The sequence below is a fragment of the Ceratotherium simum genome, chromosome X, assembly GCF_057802395.1.
Source record: "Ceratotherium simum simum isolate JZ-2026a chromosome X, ASM5780239v1, whole genome shotgun sequence".
Lineage (NCBI taxonomy): Eukaryota > Metazoa > Chordata > Mammalia > Perissodactyla > Rhinocerotidae > Ceratotherium > Ceratotherium simum.
In genome coordinates this window covers 106,661,463-106,677,887 of record NC_141940.1, presented here as the reverse complement: position 1 = coordinate 106,677,887, position 16,425 = coordinate 106,661,463, and the positions used below count along the sequence as shown (strand labels likewise).

Below are 16,425 nucleotides of genomic sequence, written 5' to 3'. Positions count from 1 at the left end.
GAATGGAAATAAACCAAATAGATAGATAAATTAAAAGCAAACTTAAATGAAAAGCCAATTCATAGTCCAAGTTTACTTAATGAGAATATTAATACAATAGCATCAGGTTAAAATAACCTGATTCAGCCTCTAATACTGGAACTGTTCCTTGCAATGGGACAAAGCCAACTAATAAGACTTCCTCCCCTGGACAATGCCAGGGTCGGCATACTAGGGTTTGATGATCTAGTTTTCCTGTTTTGCGCTCCATGGCTGAACAAGACCCCTTGTTAATGAACATTATCTCTTTAAAAAAAACTACTATGCAATATATCATACATAGAAAAGTGTATATAAATGTATATGCCAGGAAATAAATAATAAAAAGAAAACAACATAACCTATATCAACGGCAAGCTATAAATATTACTAATATATATATTTTTTTTTGTGAGGAAGATTAGCCCTGAGCTAACATCGGATGCCAATCCTCCTCTTTCTGCTGAGGAAGATTGGCCGTGGGCTAACATCCATTCCCATCTTCGTCTACTTTATATGGGACACCGCCACAGCATGGCTTGACAAGCGGTGCGTCGGTGGGTACCTCAGATCAACCTGCGAACCCCGGGCGGCCGAAGCCAGAGTGTGCGCGCTTAACCGCTATGCCACCTGGCGGCCCCTAAATATTACCAAGAATTTTTGAAGCTTCCTCTCTATCAGATTTTAACTTTCTTCTCTCCTCCAAAGGTAATAATTATCCTGAACTTTGAGTCAATATTTCCTTGCCTTTTTAAATAGTTTTATTACATATGAAAAATATAAAGATCTGCATAAAAATGAAATTATTGACTATTCTTCTTTCACTTGTGTTTTCATTCATCATTGTGTTTTTAAGATTCATCCTTGTTGATGTATTTGATATTAATTCACTAATCCTCACTTTTGTACATTATTCCATTATAGGAATATACGCTAATTTATTTACCCACGTTACTCTTGATGGGCTTTCAGGTTGCTGTGCTATTCTTTACAAATTGCTATGAATTTTATGTGTCTTTCCATTACTATTAGCCTTGGAACTATTCTCTCTCTTTAGAAGACTGTATACTCCCATGTTTAATCAATTTTGTATTGATTTTGCAATTACTCTGAGGGAAATCTTGTTTTCCTCATTCCAGCATTCTTAGTCAGCAGTGTACTGTAGCCCTTTGAAAATTTACTGTCATCACCTTAGATAATTCATTTGGAGAAGATCTGAAGTTAACACAGCAATGCCAATTAACTGCCTCTGAAGAGCTGTTTTCTTTTCCTAAATATCTCTCTAACATATTTTGGGAGATATTTAAAATATTTTGATAGTTCTATAACATCACAGAAGAATTTTTTTAAATAAAATTGTATTGGTGTTCTGTTCCCTAAGTACCTTAAATTGAACTAACTCCAAATAAATGCATAGAATCCCTAATGGGAAAAGAAAAAGGTGTGCTTCTATCTCAAATTAGTGAAGCAGCTACTCATTTCAATGTCTACTTTAAATTGACCAGTTGATTTCAGCCTTGATTACATTGAGGGACGAAATTACTCTTCTCACTAAGAAAGCCTGCCAGATGTAACAAATAAAAATACAGAACACACAGTTAAATTTGCATTTCAGATAAACAATGACTATTTTTTAGTAGAAGTATGTCTAATACAATATTTGGGATGTACTCATACTAAAAAAGAATTCATTTTTTAAAAATCTAAAATGCAATTAACTAGGCATTGTGTACTTTATCTGTCAACCCTATGCCATTTCTATCAATTAGAGCTGTTAAGGTTTCCCTCAAGCTGTTTGATTTGCTGAAGACATTTCTTGTATGTCAGGAACTCACTAGCTGTGGGGACCTTAGCAATCTTTCATTGCGTTTGCCTATTTCTTCATTTCATACCATACATTATCTTCAAGCAAAGCACTGAGAGCCTTATCATGACTGTTTTGGCTAAGGAGGATAGCTTTTGCTAATATTTCTAGAAGATTCTATTAGAATAACAATGTTTTCCAGAGTGCAACATGTTTCAACCTTGAAAAGAACAGTATGCGCAACTGCTGAAATCTGAGTAGTCTTGAAATATCGTGAGATGATAGACGAGAAGAAGTCTTTTGAACCTCACCAGCTGCCATACTTGCAACGGCCACAACCGGATATTGCCCCTCGCTCTTTGGCCTACGTCGTTGGCGTCTTGCCGCTAGGCCTACCATTTTCTTCACCACCGAGGGCAAGCCTGGTCCTTTCTCCAGGCTTGTAAGGCTTTTCCTCACTACATACTGGCTACAGCAAACATCATTCAAAATGTCTGGCAACGGGAGCAGCAGAAACGGCGGACCAGACTCAGGGAATAGAAGCCTGCGCTGTAGTCCAGAGGAGCCGTCTGGAGCGGAGGCCAGGAGGGAGACATCCTCAGATATTGAAATGAGCTTGAGATTGACCAGAGATGGTGGCGGTACAAGGGACGGTGGTGTCTCCAGCTTTGCAGGCACAGAAAGTCAAAGCACAGAGACGGAAAATTCAAGTAAAGACTTCGACTTTCAAAGGATGGAAGACATTGACCGTTTCCTCCTCAATGATGAAAACCTAGTCCATTACTGCTTAGAAGAAGAGGTGCCAGGAGAGGAAGAAGAGGGCGACGAGGAAGAAGAGGAGGAAGAGGAGGAGGAGGAAATGGCAGAAGAACAGTCTCAGGTACAGTGCAACCATGATCAGTATTTCTCAGATAAGGATCGGGCCCTGGAGAACTGGATGTCCTCAGAGACATCTGCCCTGCCCCGCCCTCGCTGGCAAGTCCTTACTGCTCTTCGAGAGCGGCAGCTGGGTTCAAGTGCCCGCTTTGTATATGAGGCATGTGGGGCAAGGGTCTTTGTGCAGCGTTTCCACCTGCAGTGTGAGCTTAAAGGCCATAATGGTTGTGTCAATACTGTGCACTTTAACCAGTGTGGCACCTGGCTGGCCAGCAGCAGTGATGACCTTAGAGTGATAGTGTGGGACTGGATGCGTCAGCAGCCAGTACTGGACTTTGAGAGTGGCCACAGAAGTAATGTCTTTCAAGCCAAGTTCCTTCCCAACTGTGGTGATCCTACCCTAGCCATGTGTGCCCGTGATGGGCAGATACGGGTGGCAGAGCTATCTGCTACACCACACTGCAAAAATACTAAGTGTGTGGCCCAGCACAGAGGAGCCTGCCACAAGTTAGCTCTGGAGCCAGACTCCCCTAAGTTCCTAACTTCAGGCGAAGATGCAGTTGTCCTCGCCATTGACCTCAGACAAGGCCAGCCCGCTTCAAAAGTGGTGGTAACAAAAGAGAAGGAGAACAAAGTGGGACTGTATACAATCCATGTGAATCCTGCCAATACTTACCAGTTCGCAGTGGGTGGACGAGATGAATATGTAAGAATTTATGACCAGAGGAGAATTGATGAGAATGAGAATAATGGAGTACTCAAGAAATTCTGTCCTCATCACCTGGTCAACTGCAAAGCATACATCACCTGCCTTGTATATAGCCACGATGGCACAGAGCTCCTGGCCAGTTACAATGATGAAGATATTTACCTCTTCAACTCCTCTCACTGTGATGGAGCCCAGTATGTTAAGAGATATAAGGGGCACAGAAATAATGCCACAATCAAAGGTGTCAGTTTCTATGGCCCCAAAAGTGAGTTTGTGGTGAGCGGTAGTGATTGCGGGCACATCTTCTTCTGGGAGAAATCATCCTGCCAGATTGTTCAGTTCATGGAGGGGGACAAGGAAGGTATCGTGAACTGTCTTGAGCCCCATCCTTACCTACCTGTGATGGCGACCGGTGGCCTAGACCATGAGGCAAAGATCTGGGCACCCACAGCTAAAACTACCACTGAGCTTCTTGGGTTAAAGAATGTGATTAAGCACAACAAGGAGGAACGAGATGAAGATAGATTGCACCACATTGACCTGTTCAACAGCCACATGCTTTGGTTCTTCATGCGTCACCTGACACAGAGAGGTCTTCAGCAGCCCCAGGGAGCTCCTGGAGTTGGGGCCATGGGTGCACACTTGGATGAGTCTTCCGATGCATCCGAGGGAGGAGAGAGTCAAGACCGTGCGCAGTTCCTGCCATCCTGAAGGCCTCATACCAGCTCCAGCTAGATGTCACCTCAGTAGGCTGGACTTGGAGTTTAAAATTCAGTTTAACGAATATATTTGCCTTGTCTGTGTTTTATCTATTATCCACAATAAAAACCATCTCTTCCATCTCCTTCCTCTACTTTCCTTCCTTCCTCACCTTCTTCCTTCCTCATTCCTTTCCTCTCAGATTTCTTTACTCCTCTGAATATTTAAGAAATTTATTTATGCCTCTTTTCCTTTGTTCCTTTATAGCTGACCTCTAAAGTTTCCTAATTCTGGTGAAAAAAGTAATAGCCTTATTGATTATATCATCTCATTTCTGACACTCTGAAAACTTAGCACCTTTTTTTCATCTTTAGCAGTTTATTATAAAGTTCTCTAGTTGAGTTGAAAATTTCAGAAGTATGTTTATTCTTTAAAAGTAAGGTAAAATAAAGCAAACCATGGCCTTGTTCCTTGAATGCTGACACATGGCCATACTCACACACACACACATGCACACACACACATACACACACACACGCATGTACGCACACACACAGACTCTCACTCTCACAGAAAAGGAAAAGGGGAGAAAAGTTGGGTAGATAAATTCCTAGCAAGATAATTCATCCTTCTAGAATACATAAGTTGGGGTTGTCCACGTTTTCTGAATCCATATGTTAATATTAATTTGAGTAGATGAAGTCTGGTAAGAATTAAATTTAATTGCATGACATTGTTTACTCTGTACTTTCAATCTCTTGAAGTTTCATGGCTGAGAACTCCTACAGGATTACCTTCCAGGAAGACCTCTTGGGATAATCATCTCTTATAAGATACCTATAAGATATCTCCTATAAGATATCCTGTAAGAATTTCTAATATTTGAAAATATGTATTTGAACTAACTTTAAGAATAACTTAATGTTGCAATAAAGAGTTGTTTATACTTACAGATAACGGTTTGATGTCATTGGAAGAAATATCCTATTAGATAGCCATGCATTGCTTAAAATTCTCTTCGGCTGTTTATAAGAGATTAAATTGTTTTTAAAAATATTTTAAGTCGGGGGCCAGGCCCGGTGGCGCAGCGGTAAAGTGCACGCACTCTGCTTCGGCAGCCCGGGGTTCGCAGGTTTGGATCCCAGGCACGCACCGATGCACTGCTTGTCGAGCCACGCTATGGTGGCGTCCCATATCAAGTAGAGGAAGATGGGCACGGATGTTAGCCCAGGGCCGGTCTTCCTTAGCAAAAAGAGGAGGATTGGCATCGGATGTTAGCTCAGGGCTAGTCTTCCTCACAAAAAATAATAATAATATTTTAAGTCTTATTTAATGTAAAATTTTGGGGGGAGATGTCCATTTACTGGACATTTTTGTTTCACACCTATTATTTGTGTTAGTGAATGCAGAGGCTTGCCTTCCCACCAACACCCCTGTGAAGTATAACGCACCCTTTGCAGATATTTGCTGGGAAAGAAGGGTATAATAAAACATCTTGTGGCCTGACAAAGGTTTTCCTTTGATAATACTCCTTAAAATGCATATTATCTCTGGCCCTTAAGAGCAGGTTGAGAAATTTACATAATGAAATTAGACTTTGGCATGGAAAATAACTTGACCAAAGTTCCTGCTCACTGAGATTCAAAGTTAGAAACAACTGCCTGGGGATCTGGAGGCCTGGGGCAGCCCCTGCCAAGATCTGCTGTCAGGAAAGGTCCTTAAACGTCCCAAAGAACCCAGTGAGTCTGAACTAAGCACTGTGGTTTAAAACAGAACATAAAGACAACAGAGTTATAAACTAGAATCCCAAATTTGGGGCAATCTGCACAATTGGGTGGGATGTACACTAGAAACAACATTAACAATGAAAAAAAAACATTTGGAATTTCTAGTGACACTGGGTGGCAGTGAAAACCATGGCAAGAGTGGATTAATTATCCAGTTCTTTTTTTTGCCTGCTGTTTGGAAGCAGGTCTGCCACTGTGGGGGATTTGTACTGTGAACTAAAACTTTCTTCAGAGTTCCCTGTATGGTTCTGAGCTTGCTTGTGCTATAAGAAGCACTGGGAGAAAGATTTGGAAGGCAAAGGCAAAGTAGTAGCCATATTATATGTTCAGAAAGCAGGGGCAGGGGCACATCGTTACCTATCTGCCGGCTTACTTTAGTGCAAGGCAGCAGCTGGGCCCACAGCTACACCACTTCCCCCTGATATCTTCCTTCAGGTATGCCAGCTCCATGAAAAAGAGTGCCCACTTCTCCTGCAGGGCACTCAGGTCCTCAAAGTTGGAGGTTTGGAAGCAGTGAAAGATCAACACGGGTTCCAGTCTGTTCTTTTGGGTTCGTCGTGGATTCCAGTCTATCCTTGCTTCCCCCATTTCACATCCATGTCTCCTTCCCGAATGCTGTGCTGACTTCAGACTCCAGCACCTGAAGCAATGACAGAAGCCTTATGAAGACTGCTTAACTGGCTCCCACAACTGCATACGATCAGGTTCCTATTATAAGTCACCTGTTATATGTATATCACCCCCAGTGTTTCTCTTTCTCTGTTTGAACCCTGACTGATGCAAGCACCCCCACCTGCTTTGGACTGAGTAAGTGTCCAGATTATTTGGAGAATTTGCCATTTGGAAGAGTAAAAGTCCTTTAAGGGGAAATATTGGACTTGATTAAGATAGCTAGATAGACAGATAGATAGGGAGCCAAATAATTAATTTGAAAAATAAAGTTATGATTATAGGTGAAAAATCAAGCTGGTAAAGTAGGTCCCAGAAAATGGAAGTAACTGTTACAATTTTAATTTATGCAAATATTGGTCCTATTTGCATATAGAAGAAAGCAATACTATATCACTACCAGCCTTCCATGAGATGGCGGGCAAAGCTAACAATTCTATCAAATAAGCAGGCAAAACTTCACCTTTAAATTTAATTTTTCAACACCAATTATTTTCATTCCAATATGGAATTTCTACAGGACAATTCTGTGTAGGCCCTCATGGCCTTTATGCAATATTATAATTGTCTCCTAATTATGCACAGAATTTAACTGCATAAAGTTGTGATAGATGCCAAACTATACTTTTAAAAATACATCTTCTGGCAGCCATTCCTTAAGAGGACAGGTGTGGAAAAGAATAGAGATGGAAAAAAGTGTACTGGGGCCTAATTGATAAATGGCAAGCCAAAAAAGTTTTGGTGAGTTCTGTTAGTGCAACAGCAACCTTCAGCAGTGCCCATTCTACCATGTGAACCAAAGCATAATGCAATACATTTATGATAGATTGGGTTTTAGCCATTCTGTGATCAACTTCTATGAACTTCACTATCATCATTTACCTGGACTTCAGTCTCTTCAACAGGAGAATGAGAGGTTCAGATTTTTAGATTTAGTTCTCAGAGCCATATGGAGCACTTATTATATATTTCTTTACTGGAGAGTGAGAGTTCAGAGATGAATGTATGACAGTCCAGGTTCACAAGGAACTTAGTATGCTAGTTTCAAGCTGTGTTCTGGGGAGAGCTAGGGGTTTTGGATGTTTTTAGTGGGAAGGGGTTGGGAAGTTTCCTATCTTGCTGCTTTATTCAAAGTGCAATGTTTATTTTTCTTTCTTAGCTTTGGTAGCCTCTTTATCTCTAACCCCATGATATGAGCAACCATCTATGGAAATTAGAGATACATATCTACTATCAAGTATATTCAAGTGTAATTTGTCAGTTATTCTTCGTAAAAACCGTATTTAAGTGGCGGGCAGGAAGCTTAAGTTCAGAGAAGTTAACTTTCCAAAGTCATAGAGCTAAGAAGGTACAGAGTAGCAGCTCCAATAGAATTTACAGCTAAATTAATCTAAAAAATAGTGGTGCATAGCATCATTGTTTTGGTGCATGGCGATTTTGTTTAGTTGACAAAAGAAATTAAGAACCCACATCTCAAGATTCTTTCATGACATTTATGACTCACCTTTCATCTATTAAGGTGGCCATAGTCTCACCTTGGATTTCTGTCAGCTGTATGGCAGCCATGTTAGCAACTCAAGTCCCTGAAATTGAATGGTAGGCCTCTGAGGAGAACAACAATGAACCAAAGAAAAACAAACAATAAAATACCAAATATAAAAACAGTACATTCTGGGGTAGGGACAGTACTTCTAGCTTCACATTGATCTGGATGACATTAGCTGGAAAGGTTGTTGCTTATGAATCTCTGTCTAGAATAAAATTCAAATCACAGCTGAGCCTGAGTGATTGGTTCTTTTGATTACTCTGCTAGAAAGCTATAATGACTCAGATATTCTAGGGACTACCTTCCTCAGCTGACAGGTATGACCAACACTGTGAGGGACTGAGGCCCATGATAGGTAACCAATTAGATCTTGGATCATATAGAGAAGCCTCTCATTTCTACAGTGAGTTGCTCTCTAAGCAAGAGACAAGATTTGGGCCTTAGGTGTTATCCTCTTAAGACTAGTAATTGGTAATTGATAGTCACACTCACGATTTTTTGTTTTTCCTGAGGAAGATTCCCCTTCAGCTAATATCTGTTGTCAATCTTCCTCTTTTTGCTTGAGGAAGATTTGCCCTGAGCTAACATCTGTGCTAATCTTCCTCTATTTTGTGTGTGGGTCACCACCACAGCATGGCCACCGATGAGTGGTGTAGGTCCGTGCCCGGGAACTGAACCTGGGCTGCCGAAGCAGAACATGCCAAACTTAATCACTAGGCCATGGGGCCGGCCTCCTCATGAATATTTTTTTAAAAGCTTGCAATTATGAATTCTCAGTGAGTAAGAGTATCTGTAAAATTTTTAAAATGTTTTTAGAAATATGAAAATAAACTTACCTTAACATCATAAGATAGAACCAGATATTTGTAGGGACAGATTTTGTTCCACATGCTTTCTCATAGTAATTCCCTCTCAAAAAATAATATATCTCTGTAGAATTTTAGGGTGGTGGAACAACTCTGCATGATACTGGAGTGGTGGATATATGATTCAGTGCATTTGTCAAAACTCATACAACTGTACACCAAAAAGAGTAAACTTTAATATATGTAAACTAAAAGAAATTCAACCAGGATGTCAAGGGATCTCAGAATGGAATACAGACTATGGCAAATGAATCTAACTCCATTACAAATGTATGACATAACCTCACTGAAGCAGGTGAGAGAAAAAGAAACTGGCTAGATCACTGTCAAATGGTGTTCTGAAGGGCAACTGTAAGGCTGAAAACAAAAAGTTCTGTACATAAAAACTGTACTTTAGCTGGCAAATTTGTTTCTCATGAGGATTCAGATTAAGTAATAATTTTCAACCCGTTTTACATATATGTCTCAGGTTGAATAAATAAGTAAATGGATGATGGATGGTGAGAACCAGGTTTCTTATTGTCAGAGAGGGAAATTATAGATAAGAAAGGAGGGAAGGCTAGATGAGCCCTGTGCTACTGAAATATAGTTGGAGATATCAGTATGAACTCACAATTAGGTTAATATAATATATATATACAGATGGATAAATGCAGAGATAATTACAGAAATGTGTGTATACATGGATTAGTATACTGACATATATTTCATAGCTCTCTCCACTGAAAGGCCCTGGGAGCAGTGACATCCCAGGAGTAATGAGCACCATCAGCACCCGTATTTTGATTTCTAATACTATTCTCCAATAAACAGAACCAGAGATCCTTGGAGAAATGGCTGATTCTAACACTGGGGCAGGGAATATACAAGATAAACCTGGAGCATCTTGTAGTGCCAGGTAGCAAGGAAGTGGGATGAGGGCATATCAAAGTGACACTTGAAACACTTGAGAGTTCCCAATGGCCAAAGCTGGAACAATTTGACCAAAAAACCCTCAAATAATGTGGTATTACATTACAAACTAAAATATTAGATATTTGAGGTTTTTTTTTATGAGTCCATTCTGATATAGATAAATGAATAAATAAATAAATTGGGGAGGACGGACAAATCTCCCTACAGAATCATTCCAAACAACATAAGTAGACACTCCCTTCATCAAGAGATGGAGTTTGATTCCCCTCCCACTTTGAGTATGGGCTGGACTTAGTATCTCGAGTCCAAAGAGTAGAGCGTAAAAAAAGGAAAAGGGGTACTTTACAGTAAAGAAATCCTACAAACACCACTTAACCAAGTGATAGTAATTAACATCACCAGTGATAAAGTCATAATGATGCCAAATGCCTCTAATATGGGCATTGACTTCTATGGTTATTCTTTCCCCAAACCCATAATCTTGGTCTAGCCATGAATAAAATATCAGATGACCCCAAATTGAGGAACATTCTACAAAATACCTGGCCAGTACTCTTCAAAACATTCAAGGTCATAAGAAACAAGGAAAGGCTGAGAAACTTTTACACACCAGAGGAGTCTAAGAAGACATGGTGACTAAATGCAATGTGGTATCCTGGATAAGATCTTGGAGCAGAAAAAGGACATTAGTGGACAAAGTGCTAAAATCTGAATAAAGTCTGAAGTTTAGTTAATAGTAATAAACTAATGCTGGTTTCTTAGTTTTAACAAATATACCAAGGTAATGTATGATGTTAACATTAGGGGAAACTAAGTGAGGGGTATGTGGGAACTCGCTGTGTTATCTTTGAAACTTTTCTATAAATCTAAAATTATTTCAAAATAATAAAAAAAAATTATTAAATGTCAAAAAATCCATGGAAAAATCCCTAACTTTAGTATCCATAATAATTCTGGTAATATTTATCATATCAGTAGAAATAATTCAGTTCCCTTGGTTTTTGAAGTCTCTGCTTATTTTGTGATTCATGCTGAGTAACTTTCATTATTTGTGACCTTTTGAAAATGTTCTTTCATCATTTCTCTGACTATTTTGTTCGATGATGTGCTTCTGGTAAGTTGCTTCTAATAAAAGTGCAATAAAAAGTGTAAATTGAAATAAAAATGAAATTTTAAAGGACAACACTTAGTAAATTCTTAAAAGAAAGAAATTTTCTTAAAGGGAGACATTTCACCAAACTAAATTGTAAAGCACTTAGTACTTAGGAACCGTGCAAAATATTCATGCATAGCTACTTTCTTTAAACGACTGATTATTTAACAGGAAACTTATCTCAGCAGTAAGGAAAGTTTTATGGACATCTTTAGAACAGAGTAGGAGTGGAAGCCAAATTTGCATTGGTTGAAGGGTATATAGGAGGAGAGAAGTAAAATGGTGAGTGTAGGCAAGTCGTTCCAGAAGTTTTGCTATGAAGAGGAAAATAAAAACGGAGTGATAGCTGGAATGAGATGTAGAATTAAGGGATCATTGTTATACTTTATTTATAAGATGAAGCATATTAGAAAAAATATATTGGCAGTAAACATCTAGGTGTGAGAAAGAAATGAATGATGTAGGAAACTGTGGAAAATGCCAGGATTCAAGCCCTTGAGGAGACATGATCGAGAAACCAGTGGAGAAATGGCCTTTCCTAGGGTGAGACCAGCTAGTTTGAATTCGGTCAAGAAAATTGACATGTTTAGTGGTGGGAAGATGGGTGTGGGGAGCCTGATGTTATTGCTTTGACTTTCTGTCTTGTAAAATATGAGGTAAGGCCATCAGTGCAGACTCCCGAGGGAGGGAGTTTTGCAGTTTTGAAAAGAGAGAAGACAATTGAACCTAATTTTCTCAGAAAGTGGGAAAATAAACTTCCTAGGGAAATGTAATTTTTCAAGGAATTTAGAGTTTTTAAAATAAAATTGTAACTAAAGAAATTTGCCTTGGCCATCATATTAATAACATTTTATTTGAAATTCAAATGTAGCTTGGAAGTAGGTAACAAAAAAAAAACGTGCAGAAAACCCTCATGCCATTGGAGACAAAGGAGGTGCCTCTCTGATTTAGATAACAGGCATTATCATGGCATCCATGATTTCTGTGCAGCGTCAAGTCAACTTTATTTAAGATTCAATCTGGAATTTGCACCTCCCACCAAAATGCTTATAAAACTGTCTGTTGATTATATCTACACATGTACATAGGGCAAGCTCTCACAACTTCAGTGCTATACAAATCTAGGCACTACCTAGAGTTATCAAGGAAGAAGCCTTCTGCAGAGTACCATAGTGGAGAGCAATGCTCTAGTACTCTTTTAGAAACACAGTTTCTACAACGTGGACTAAAACCTGAGAAACCTCTGTAATGAGTATTAGATGCCCTGACATGAAAAAATGACCATTTTAACACAGTCCAGGATGGTGTATAAAGAAAAAAATCAGCAAAACAGTTCCCTCAATTTCTAAGTGAGTACAGACCTGTTTTAAAGTACAGAGTGGGGTCTAATGGGGTCATCATTAAAGGCTGAAATTGTCCACTGACTATGAAGCCACTTTAGGGCAATTGCTATACTAGAGCAAAGATAATAAGCTACTGTTCTTAAGTTTAAGTGCAGGAATCACATGTGAGCTTTTTTGTAAATGGTCACTTTGTTAAACTCTCATATCAGTTCTAATCATTTATTAACGGGATGCTCTCAGATAATCTATATGTACTATCATATCATTGACAATCAGTTACTCTTTAATTTATTTTTCACTAATTATACTTCATATTTCTCTTTCATTGCTTCCCGCATTTGCTGGGATCTCCTGCACAATGTCGAATGGTAGTGGTGTTGGTGAACATCCTTGTTTGTTCTTAACATTAATAGGAATGATTCTAATCTGTAATCATGGGCATTTTTTCATTTTTGGTGTATATTTGTGCCTTGACTCTTTTTTCTTGTTTATATTTTCCAAAATCTTATGTATTTTATCAATCTTTTCACAGTGCCAGCTTTTTGTTTTAGTGTAGGTAAGATTACTGGGTTTTGTCTGTTTGTTTGCTTTGAATGGTTTATTTTCTACCTAATTAATTTCTGCATTTATATTTATACTTGCTTTATTTCAATTTATTTAGGTTTTATTAATTTATTTTTTCTACTTAAAGAGAAACCTTTGTTCCTCATATTTAATTTTTGTTTTTCAAATCAAATCCATTGAACTCTAGAAAACTTCTTCTGAGTGTGATTTAGGCCACATTCCATAGGTTTTAATATATAGTGTTCTCATTTTTTCCCAAACAGTATGTAATGTTAGTTATGATTTTCTCATTAAAACAAAAGTTACTTTAACTAGTTATTTTATTGTGATGATTAAAAAGTAATCCATTTTCATGGTAAAATATCCAAACTGTGGAGGCCAGTATAAAGTGCAAATTAAAATTAATTCCCCACTTATTCATACTTTGTTGTTGGAGGTGAGTAATGTTAACAACTTCTTGAACCTTTTTGCAAAACATACTTCACGTATATAAGAGCACATGACTTTTTTTTTCTTTTACATAAAAGGGGTCTGAATTAGTTATCCATAGCTGTGAAACAAATTAGCCTAAAATTTAGTGGTTTAAAACAGCAAACATCTTTTTTTATTTTACATTTTCTGTGGGTTAGGAATCTGCACATGACTGAACTGTGTCCTCTATCTCAGAGTATCTCACGAGGCTTCAATGAAGGTGTCAGCCAGGGCTGCAGTCATCTCAAGGCTCAACTGGGGAAGGAGCTGCTTCTGAAGTCACTCATGTGGCTGTTGGCAGGTCTCCAGTCCTTGCTAGCTATTGGTCAGAGACAATAGCTCCTTGTCCAGTGGGTCTCTCCATAGGGCAGCTCACAACATGGTAGCCGACTTCCCTCAGAGCAAACAGGTGAGTGAAAGAGGGTGAAAAATAGATACCACAGTCTTTTTATAACCTAATCTCTGAAGCAACATCTCATCATTTCTGCCACATTCTATTCACTAAAGTGAACCACTAAACCCAACCCACTTTCAAAGGATGAATACAAAGAGGAAGGGATCATCGAGGAATGTCTTAGAGACTGCTTACCACAGGATTATGTTAGGCATTTATCCTCTCAAAAATATCTTTTACATGCTTTCATATTATTATCTATCTAATGCTTTTCAATCACCACTGGCATGATGGTTATAAAAAAGCAGTAAATAAGCAAGCAAGCAAATAAATATGTAAATAAAAAATACATAAATGAGTGAGAACTCAGTTTAGTAAATATCTTTAGGTATGATTATTTAGCATATATGAAAAGTTTATGGTTATTGACATACTCCTCAATGTCCCAACACTCGTTTCAGATTTAGCCAAGTAGTATAATGAACTAGCAATATCTTCCTGAGGATGGAACCAAAGGTCACAGAGGAAAATAGATAGGAGAATTCCTCCCAGGAAGAAGAATCCAAATGGATATTTAGTAGTTAGAAGTGTAGACTTGGACTTAGAAGTAAAGTATGGTGAGAAGTACAGAATAGAAGTACAGAAGAGAATACTGTAGTATAGAGGGACTGCCAGTTTTTTACCCAAAATAAATTTCCTCTTCTGTCTTGGCACAGAGCTAAACTTCATTTCCTAGCCTTCCTTTCAGGTATATGTGACCATATGACAGTGGGAATGTAAGAGGAAGCAATGTATTCCTTTTCCAGACCTGGCCCATGAGAACTTCCCGGGTGTGTTTTTCCATATTCTTTTCCAGTTCTCATTGACTGGGATGAAGATGAACAGAGCTCCTACACAGGATGGGCCGTTTCCAACTAAAGACCCATGACTTTCTTTATTTCAGTCATATCTTACTTTTGCTGTCTTATTCCCTTTCTGATATTGGATAGATTCTTGGAACATCTGGCTATATCTTCCAACTTTTATTAGCTTTTCTACTATCCTTTCCAGCACTTTATTATTTTAGGATAATGTCATGATTTAATCTTCTGTCTGTCTATAAGATACTTGGTTACCATGGCCTGCTTCTACAAAGGTGATAGGTTATGAACAGGGTGGAGTATGAAGGTAAATAATTTTATGGAAAAGGCATTGGTCTTTCTATTTAAACAAAATATCTGAAATCATAATTGTGCAAATTCTCTTGTTCCCTAATTCCCTAGCTCAAATTGGGGGATGAGGACCTAGACAAGGGGGAACATCAATTCAACAGACAGCTTCTACTGCACTATGTCAAATAATCGCCTTATTGGTTTTTCCAGGGATTTTTCCTGTTCCTTATCAACCCCTTCCAGTCATGGCACAACCTTGGATTAGTTTCCCTCCTTTGCAGCAGTTTTCCTGGTACATATGATCTAGATTACCTTATATCATTCAGTATTCCTTTACTGACTCTGTTCCACCATGGGCATTTCATATATTTTCCAGGATAATTGTAGATTTTTTTGGTAATTCTTGTACAATGTTTTCATATAATTTCCAGGATAATTGTAGATTTATTTTGGTAATTCTTGTACATTGTTTTCATATACATAGCATTTTATTAGTAACCTGTAGATCCATATTATAACAGCTCTATAGTTTGCTACATCATCATTGCAAATCCTTTCCTCTATTAAGTAGAATAATTAGCATGAGAGCCTGAAGACTTCTTATCTTTCATGGAGTAACCGTTCACATTTTTATCTCCTTTTGAGATTTTTAGAAGTTTCATGATTAGCAACACTACCACTTTAAATTGTGAAACTCTACACACTTCTTGCCACTGCCCTCCTCCAAGTGCTCATCAAGATACTTTGAAATCCCACCATCCTTTCATCAAAACAGCCCAAGATATACAGATGATTCACTTGATTTACATATTTTTTTATTTTATGAAAAACATACTCATAACTTTTTTCCTATTATGATTTTGTTTTGTTTTGTTTTCTTTTTTTCTCTCCAAATCCCCCAGTACATAGTTGCATGTCCTAGCTGCAGGTCCTTCTAGTTCTTCTACGTGGGACGCCACCTCAGCATGGCTTGATGAGCGGTGAAGAGGTTCGCGGCCAGGATCCCAACGGGTAAACCCTGGGACGCTGAAGCTGAATGCGTGAACTCAACCGCTGCCCCACTGGGCTGGCCCCTTATGATATTTTCAATGAAGAAGATATTTATAAACCTAAGGTATGTGATGGTCATGACCCCAAGAAGATATACTCAACCCTTGCCTACTATTGTTAAGTGGGGAAATGCAGTTGGAGTTGGGAAGAGAAAATAGGTTAACACTTGCTCTATACAAATCATTTAGCTTCATTGTGCCCAATAACAAATTAGATTTAGTGCCTGTGGGACAACTAAATGAGGACCTTCATTTGTTGATGTTTTCTCAGTTTGGAGGCTTCTTTTATACAATTGACTATAGCATCATGGTCAAAAGAACAAGGTTAAAAATATTTTTTAAAAAGATAACTATATGAAGATATTAAATCTGAAAAAGATAAAGTGTAAAATTACCTTTTAAATGTAAAGT

At 38.4% G+C, this 16,425-nt stretch overlaps 1 pseudogene; it reads left to right on the top strand.

The window, feature by feature from the left end:
* The first annotated feature begins 2,312 nt into the window (after positions 1 to 2,312).
* Positions 2,313 to 4,118, top strand: LOC101395347 (DDB1- and CUL4-associated factor 8 pseudogene; annotated as a pseudogene).
* The last annotated feature ends 12,307 nt before the right edge of the window (positions 4,119 to 16,425 follow it).